Source organism: Pinus tabuliformis, chromosome 5_1 (assembly GCF_031772625.1).
Source record: "Pinus tabuliformis cultivar Carrire ecotype Pingquan chromosome 5_1, CPIR1, whole genome shotgun sequence".
Lineage (NCBI taxonomy): Eukaryota > Viridiplantae > Streptophyta > Pinopsida > Pinales > Pinaceae > Pinus > Pinus tabuliformis.
In genome coordinates, this window is record NC_142305.1 from 120,897,526 (window position 1) to 120,904,745 (window position 7,220).

Consider the following 7,220-nt stretch of genomic DNA (forward strand, 5'->3'; position numbering starts at 1 on the left):
GTATGTCCTTTTAGGACTATTCTTGTCTTGGATTCTCGATCCTCAAATAATATCGGTCCTCTTTGACCACTCTTATCATGGATACATGTCCAATCCTCAAATAGTGTTAATCCACTTGCTATCTTGTATTTTCTAACCTCAAAGAAATCGCATATGCTTATCCAATCCTCCAACCACCATTCTCTCTCCATGGCCTTCACTTAGACATACAGTTGTTAGTTCTATCCTAGTGCATGATACATGAAGAAGACAATACAAATGTGATGTTTATCATCACTACCTCTCAACCAGAGAAGAGATCCATATTTCCACTTGATTTAGGGACTAGATCCTTGATCCTTCACAAATATTAAGGAGACTTCATACTCCTCTAAATTATATAGGAGGTTCTTTTACTTTTTTTCAATTGGGAAGTCATAACCACAAGATCTCTAGCTTGTTTCCTTAAGTGTATCAGCTACCATTTCTTTACGGATATAATTGTGTGGCTCCTTTCCTTTTTATCTCATCATTGAGCTTTCTTTCTTCCTGGATGTTGTAGAGCCATCTTCTTCCTTCAATATTGTGATAGGATTTAGGCCATTAATCTTGTATATCACTTTACTCCAATCATCATCAATGAAGGAATTATATGAGTCTTATCAAACTTAAATCTAGTCATAGCTCCCTCTAAACATGAAAGTGATGTTTGCTGATGTAGCAACATGAAAATTTGGTTATCTTCTTACACTACTACCTTTCAATCCCAAGATGATGATGTGAACATATTGACTACATAATCCTTCAAGGATTATCAAAACCATTCACTCAATCCATATGTTCCTTGAATCAAGTTCAAAACCAACAATTGATCTTGCCTCAACTTCCATTATGCATTTCTGTAATATCCTTTCAAGTAGCAAAACAATATGTTAACCAGATAACCAAAATTAAAATATTAATATTGGACTTACCTTATCATGATGGCCTCATACTTAATTCCTTTGAGAGAAACATCCTTTCGCATAATCCATCTCCATAAGAATATTTTTCCATGCATTCACTTTTATCAAGGTGCCCACGGATCAAACTTGATTACCATGCTACAGGATCTTCCTTGGAATTGTCATTGTTAACTCCCTTTCTTTCTTCTGGAAACTATTCTTGATGTTGATCAATATTATCATATTATTCCATGCAATCTTGTGAGAGAGTCTTGATATCCATTCATTCCCAATCATATCAAATTTCTTCTTTCAAGAATCATGCAACCATATGGAAGACTTATCAAGTATACTTTTATATCCAACTCTTTCTGCAAGATTCTTGTAGATATGAATCTTACCTTATAGAAGATTTACTTAAAATATGCATACCTTTTCTTCCATACAATCATCTAGCCTTCCTTTCTTGAATGATCTTGCTTCTTGTAAATGTCGAAGATGGGTTCCTTTTCCTAGAAGTAGAAAGACTTTCATCATGTCCTTCACATTGCAACTTGACCATCTACATTCCTTCAACCTTCAGAAGTATTGTTTCCACATTAGATGGAATATATACTAGTCATGTCATAATGTTATTTCCAACAACCTTCCAAAATGTTGGTTCTTATAGGATCTTGATGATCCCTCTTTGAAAAATGACTATCTCTAACATAATGTTAGAAAATTCTTGGATGAATAATAATAATATGGAATATGGTCTCAATCTTCTCATTCCTTTTAAACTAGATGAACTTTATCAAATCAATTAATCAAGTAGATTTTAATTTCTCTATTATCATATGCTTCTACCTATGATGCCATGCTTTTACAAATATCAAGACTTCTTCTAGAGAATGTAACAATGTATGCTACTCTACTTTCTACTTAATGAAATGATCCAAATTGGATCCTAAACACTCTCTAAGTTTTCATGACTGTTTCAAATTATGCCAAAAGATTCAAGTCTTAGAAAAATAAAAGCTATCAAAAGGAATCCTTGTAACATTTGCAGTTGTGACCAGAGCAGAGCAACGAGGACCCTCGGTCGAGCGCGCAGACCGTTGGCCCATGGTAACGCACGCTGGCGCAAACTAGCGAAACCGGAGGCCAAACCAAAAAACAGGGCTGGTTTCTAATACGCGATTAGCACTAATCGCGTATCACAGGGCGTCCCCCTCAATGAAGGAAAGCCCAGAAGCACCCGGACCCGAAAACGCTATGAAATGCAGAAAAGTAATGTGTTCGGTTCCGTAGCGCAGGATTCCACAAACCGACAGGATATCGGAAGGCCTCGAGGTGGTAAGAAGTTTTGACTGAGTCCCGCCCGTTGCCACACATCGAGTGACACGCGTCCGAAGAGAGAGAGAGAACCCCACCCGCATCGGACGGGTAAACGTCATGCAACTTGCCCGCACGATAAGAATGACGACTGCCGGATCTGGGGGGCCCAGATCAACAGCTGAGGCGCATCTCGATAAATGACCAGATTTGACAAGTCAAAAATCAAGATTACAGGGGATTTGAAGTCCAACATGGACGATGAGTTGGCAAACGATTCATGTTTCACTGGCGATCTTGAAGCAAATGGAAGTAACAGCCATTCAAAAATGATTCAAGGAATCTGACACCCATTTCGTTAGGAAAAAGGTGGCCACCTCCTTGTGAGGCGTTACCCAGTGATGATGACGCAGAGCAGAGGAATTCGAACGGACATAGGTAAGGAAACCAGAAGGCCGGGAAGCGAAAACAAACAGTCAAAAGAACAGACTGGCTTCAAAGCTATGATCTGACAGAAGCATAAAAAATGCAAGAAGGCAGATAGCTAAGAGCATAAAACAAAGAGTAGAAGCCGAGCTGACCTAAAGGCAGCATCAAGCCAAACAGAGCCAGAGAGAGTCAGAGAGTTTGTGTACTCCTTAGAAGGCTTGAGAGGTTCAAGCAAACTCCTCGGCATAGGCCTGTCATACTATTGTGACCATCAGAGGTCGAATTTTAGTAAGGAGAGTCTATGCACTCCATTCCTATTGACTTTTATCTGTTGGTGAGACTCGAATTGAGATCACTATTGTAAAAACCTTGCTTCAAAACATAATAGAGAGGCCACCACTAAGAGCTGGACCAGGAGACGTAGCCCAGGAGCATTGGGTGAACTCCTTATTAAACTTGTTGTCTTACATATTTTCCTGTTATGTTTTCTCTAACTACCTCAGTGTCTGTGTATTTTGCAATCTTATCGATCCATTGCATAAAGTAACATAGGCACATCCATGCACATGAGTCTGTAATACCTTTAATTCTTTGTCCTGGATAAATTCTAGATCAAGTGGTATCAGAGCTCTAGGTTACTAAGGTTAGACAAGCTTGTGCTAGATTTTGTTGTTGAATGCTAACTAGATCAAAGCTTAAATTAGGAGAAGGAGAGTTGGCTGAAACTAACCCAGAAATTGGAAGAGTCTATTCTAAGAGGAAAATATCATAAGAAAGTCCCTTGGAATCAGACCCCCAGTTGATGGATAGTTTTATGACCATGAGATCCATGGTGGAGGAAATGTATAGGGAATTTAAGAAAAATAGAGATGAAGATTCATCAAACTCCAAACAAGACAAAGGAGTAGAATAATCTCTCCTCCATGACCACTCTAAAGGCATAGGGAAAGAAGAAAAATTTCTCACACCTCCTAATAGCCCTGAAAATAAAAATAAGACGTCTTTGATTAAATTAGATGTTAAATTTGATTTACTAATATATGATGGAGAGTTGAATTTAGAAACGTTGGATAATTGGATCAGACAAATTGATGTTTATTGCAGAGTGCAAAGCATTGATTTAGACAAGAGTAAGATTCAGCTGACCAGCCTACGCCTTGGAGGCACTGCCTTGGTATGGTGGGAAGGCAGGACACTAGCTAACATGAAGAAACATGGTAAGATTCTTTCTATCTGGAGTGAATTTGTTTCTGCAATTAAAAAGAAATTCTATCCACTAGCTTACATGCAGCAAGCCATGATGAGCTGGCAAACTCTTCGACAACTAAAAGGGAAAAGTGTACAAGGTTACACCCAAGAATTTAGGAAAAGAGCTTTGATTCTAGGAATTTCTTTAGACTCACCTGAGACTTTGCTGAAGTATATAAGTGGTCTACACAGCTACATGAGGCTTACTATCCTCATGTTTAATCCCACTATCATAGATGAGGTATCCGTTCAGGCTACACATCTAGAAGCTATAGGTAAGAATGGGAACCCAGAAGTTGGGGGATCATCCAAACCCACTGTAAGAAAAAATAAGGAGAAAAGAAAACAAAAATGGAAAGAGAGGAAGACAAACACTGTACAGAAAAGCAAGTCTTCATGCACTCACTGTAAGAAGGATGGGCATGATGATGAACACTTTTGGATTCTGCATCCAGAGCTGAAACCTAAGAAGTTCGAGGGCAGGAAGAAGAAGACTGTTGTAGCTATTCAAAAATATTTGGGATCAGACTCAGGAGATGAAGCAACAATCGCAGCCACAGGTATAAAAAGGTAAAAATTCTGAAGCATCTAGTAGTAATTCTGCACATAATGAAGAAAATTAGAGGAAAAGACATGAGCTTTTTCATATTCGAGTTATTTCCAATCATCAAAATATTGATACTTTGTTTGATAGTGGCTCACAAGTAAATTTAATTTTTGAATCAATTGTAAAGAAGTTGGGATTACTAACCACACCTCACAAGAAACCATATCCATTAGGTTGGTTATGTGATAAAGCAAAACTACAAGTGACTAGACAATGTAAACTTAAGTTTTCTTTTGGGTCAGCATTTGTAGATGAGGTTGAGTTACATATAGTTCCTTTGGATATATGTGGAATTGTTTTAGGAAGTCCTTACTTGTATGATAGAAAAGCTATTTTCTATAGAGCTGAGAACAAGTATCTACTCGTTAAAGATGGAACTGAATATATTTTAAGAGCTCATAAGCTCAAGAATAATTATACTCTCATAAACTCAGGGTAGACGAAACGAATTGTAAATTCATGCAAACAATTTTTGCTGATGGTTGTAAAGGAAAAGAAACCTGATAAAACCAATGTATTTGAGGGCTGTGATGCTAAGCAGCAAGCTGATTTAGAAAAAGTTGTTTCAAAATATGATATATTGTTTCAAGAACCTAAAGGTTTGCCGCCCAAAAAGGAAATAGTGCATGATATTAATTTGCAGCAAGATGCTCCATTGCCTAACATCGGAATGTACAGGTTATCCGCTTTAGAGAATGCAGAAATCAAGAAGCAGGTACAGGAGCTGCTCGAGAAGGGGTTCATCAGACCTAACACATCACCATGTGGGTCTCTAATTGTTTTGGTGAGAAAGAAATATGGCTCGTGGAGAATGTGCATTGATTACCGAGCACTGAATAAGATAACGAGCAAAAATCATTATCCCCTTCCTCGCGTAGATGATCTATTAGATCAATTGAAAGAAGTTGTTTATTTTTACAAGTTAGACTTGCATAGTAGCTATCATCAGGTCAGAGTTGCAGAGCAAGATGCATGGAAGATTGCTTTCAAAACAAAGCAGGGATTGTATGAGTGGCTGGTTATGCCTTTTAGCTTAACTAATGCTCCTACAACTTTCATGAGAGTAATGAATGATGTACTCAGAACTTTTCTTGATGATTTTGTTATTGTATATCTGGATGACATTCTTATATTCAGCAAAACGTGGGAAGAACATTTAAAGCATGTTAAGCAGACTCTAGATGTTTTGAAAAGAGAAAATCTTTATGTTAAACTCTCAAAATGTGAATTCGGAAAAACATATTTGAATTATTTGGGACATATAGTAGGGGGTGGTGAATTGAAGATAGATTTCTCTAAGGTTGCAGTCATTGTAAACTGGCCTAAACCCAAATCTGCTACAGAAGTTAGAAGCTTCTTAGGAGTAGCACAATATTGGAGAAAGTTTATTTCTAACTTTTCCTTAATTGCAGCTCCCTTACATGCTTTAACAGGATTGAACAAGGTGTTTCAATGGGGAGGCAAACAACAGAAAGCCTTCGACACCTTGAAAGAAAAGATTAGTACAGCACCAGTACTAGCACTGCCCAATCTTCAAAGACCATTTGAGATTGAAACAAATGCCATTGACTATGCCATGGGAGCAGTGTTAATGCAGCATGGTAAACCCATATGTTATCATTTTGAGACATTTAATTCTGCAGTAGTTAACTATCCCACATATGATAAAGAATTGTATGCACTAGTACAGAGTGTGAAAAAGTGGAAACATTACTTAATGGGCAAAGAGACAATTATACACACTGATCATCAATCACTTCAATATCTACACTCCCAAACTAAGTTGCAGCAATCAAGACACTATAGATGGATGGGTTTTCTACAACAGTTTCATTTAGTCATCAGATATAAAAAGGGCATACACAATAAAGTTGCAGATATGTTGTCCAGACCAATTACAAATGCATCTACTATACTTAAGCATAATTCAGTATTGCATGAGAGCTACATTGAACAATATGCTCAAGATACATATTTTAAGGATGTGTATGCAACTTTAAGTCAAGGAAAACAAGTAGAGGAATTGGATTATCATGTTAAGGAGTACTCTTGTATCATTTTGGGAAGCTATGTGTTGTGGAGGTAAATCCCCTCTGCGGACAGAGGCGATCCCTACTAGTCCAAATAGGGTCTAGCAAAAATCAAACAACGCTAACACGCAGGTTCCTAATTGCAAATTAAAGACCAATGATGAAGGCCTACTTGGATTCCAATGCTAGTACTTGTAGAAGAGTCGATGCTCCCGTTCCTTTGCCCCGGCTGGTCACAATCCTCATGATCCTCGTGCACGGACACCTGCACACGCAAAGAACGATACAAACACAAGCATAAAATCCAATAGATGCAACTATATATCAGTCAGAAAGGATATAACTCAAACACCATTGTAAAGACAATAAGAGTGGAACCATAATGATAGTCGTCTATTATTGATAAACAAAGAAGAATACAACCATAGTTCTGACGTCAAATCCTTCTCAAGAGGGTCTAGCCAGCAAGTTCCTCAAGCATTCACCCTTGAAGGTAGATCTCCCAAGAAAAAACTCTCTCTCACACAAGTTTACACAAGATCAAAGCACTTCACAACCTTCCTTAAACTCTCTAACAATCCCACACTTGTCACACCAGCTACCTATCAAGCTCACACACTATCAGCAACACTCCAAACACTATGAATTCCAAACTAGCAGCTCATA